Source organism: Pleurodeles waltl, chromosome 4_1 (assembly GCF_031143425.1).
Source record: "Pleurodeles waltl isolate 20211129_DDA chromosome 4_1, aPleWal1.hap1.20221129, whole genome shotgun sequence".
In the NCBI taxonomy this organism is placed as follows: Eukaryota; Metazoa; Chordata; class Amphibia; order Caudata; family Salamandridae; genus Pleurodeles; species Pleurodeles waltl.
In genome coordinates, this window is record NC_090442.1 from 150,039,622 (window position 1) to 150,042,086 (window position 2,465).

Consider the following 2,465-nt stretch of genomic DNA (forward strand, 5'->3'; position numbering starts at 1 on the left):
TGTATTGCAAATGTTGCAGTGATATTATCAATGTACATCACAGAAGATGTCATGAGTGATGTAATATGGATGGTAATTAGCAGTGCATGGCGAAGGCAAGAAATACAGCTACCTTTTGTCACAAATTAATTTTTTCAGTACATTTCTAGGGTTTTTAACAAAAAGTAATATTTTATTACCATTTGTAAAGCAAACCCCTATGTCCCATGGCCCGCATCCAGGTGCTCCATCTAACCCCCGCAGGCAGTCAACCCCTGCAGGGTATGTCCTTTGGCTGCAGGCAGCCAACCTCTTGTTATTGGACTTGTAACTCCCTTGCCCTGACTAGAGTGGGTGGGTTCTGCCTGGCTTAGGTGCATACCATAGCCAACCAGAAACCCCATTTCTAACATTGGTTGTCAGCGGTGAGGATCGGACTTGCACTTGCACAGTACCTTTGTGACTCATTTTTGCACCGCAAATTGCACTTAGACCATTACATGTTTTAATTTTTTTTTTTTTTTTAATATTCTCCTGTTCTCTCAAGCTAGTCATTTTTATTTTTACTCCTGCGTTGCATACTTGCACTTTGGACTCTTGTTGTTTTACGCCAGTGTTGTGCTCTTCACAAAATGGTGTCTACCTTTGACATGGATGAGTTGTTGTTTTACACTCTAGAAGAGTTAAAGGGATTCTATAGAGGGTGAATCCAATAAAGCGGTCCTCAGGAAACCCTTGTTCAATTTTGAGGAGGCAGACTGGATAGCAACAGAAAAAGAGGCCCAAGGGGGGGATGGTTCTGAGGGAGACCCTAGAGAGACCCATGAGAGTAGTGAGGACTCTGAGACAGAGGGTTCCCAGTCCACACCCCAGGGGGACAGTGACCCCGAAGAGTTAGACACTGAGGGAGAAGATGACTGGCCAGGGACGCCAGTAGAGAGAGAGGACCCCATAGATAGGGAGTCCCTTACTGGGTCCTTGCCTAGCAGAAGCGCCACCTCCCATTCCCTGTCACCTGAGGAGCTCAGAGATAGGCGGGAAGACAGGGACCTGAGGCTGCAGCTAGCCAGGCTGGCTGCAGAAGCGAGACAGGCTGAGGTGGAAAAAGCCTTAGTCCAAGAGAGGATGGCAGAGGCTGAAAGGGCCTGTGCCAGGGAAAGACTCGGTCTAGAGCGCAGTCTGACAAATCTGGACTCACCAGTAATGCAGGTGGAGTCCAGTGGTGGCAGCATAGATTGTAGTGTTGGGCACAATCCTTACCTACCCACAGACTTGTTACCTGGGTTCAAGGAGGGGGACGACATACATCAGTGGCTGAGGGAGTATGAGGAAGCTCTGAGTGCACGCAGGATTCCTGAGAAAGATTGGGGAACTGTCCTAGAGAGCTTTATTCCTGAGGTGGAAAGGGATGCCCTTCTGGCCCCAGAAGGGAGTGACAGGCAGGGGTATCCCCCCATCAGAAAGGCCCTGATAGAGAAGTATGGTCTCACCCCTGAAGACTACAGGTTGAGGTTCAGAGGCAGCAAGAAGCGGTCTCACCAGTCTTGGGAGGATTTCATGGGGACCTGTTGCAAAGCACTAAAAGGATGGGTGGAGGGTACCACAGCAACCACTTATAAAGGGCTGTTTAATCTCATTCTAAGGGAGCACATGTTCTGTTGCTGTTTTTCAGAGCTACGCCAACACCTGTCACACTGTGAGTTCTCTGACCCCAGAGAGCTTGCAAATGAGGCTGACCACTGGCTTAGTGCCAGAGGAACTGGTCAGACATCAAGGGCCATCTGAGGTTCACCCTGGGAAGGAGTGGGGGAGGTTCTGGGCACTCCAGGCCAAGTTCTCAGCGGGAAGGGTGTAGGATCGCGAATGACATAGCCTCTTACGTATGTCATAGAGGGCTCCTTATTGGTGCACCAAGGCAAGAATTTAACTGACTCTGACAACGTTCTGAGCGGGGAGGGTGTAGGAGCCAGAGGGACCTGTCCTCCTCCACATGTCTTGGAAGGCACCCGGGAGGGGCCCCAAGGTGGCAGGGTAGTCGTTACCAAAGGCCGATCCACTGAAAGGGATCACCTAGAGTCTAAAGGAGAGGGGGGGACACCTGGAAACAGGGTTGCTCCAACTCTGGAGACCAGCAGCACCACCCCACAAAGGGGGGTGTAGACACTTCCTTTTAAGGGTTCGAGGGAGGACACTCCCCTAACTCCTGTCCAGCCCAAGGGTACCGTCCCTAGGTTGGAAGACCAGGTCATGGGTAACCCCCTAGATCTGGGAGTAGAGACTGCTGTAACCAGCATCCCTACTGATGTGGTCCCCAGGGATTCAGTTTCTGAGGGGAAGGGTTTGAGGGAGGACACTTCCCTAACTCATGTCCAGCCCAAGGGTTCCGTCCGGAGGTTGGAAAACCAGGTCCTGGGTAACTCCCTTGACCTGGAGATGGCTGTCCCCAGTCTCTCTACCATTACTTCTGGGGATATCACTCCTGATGG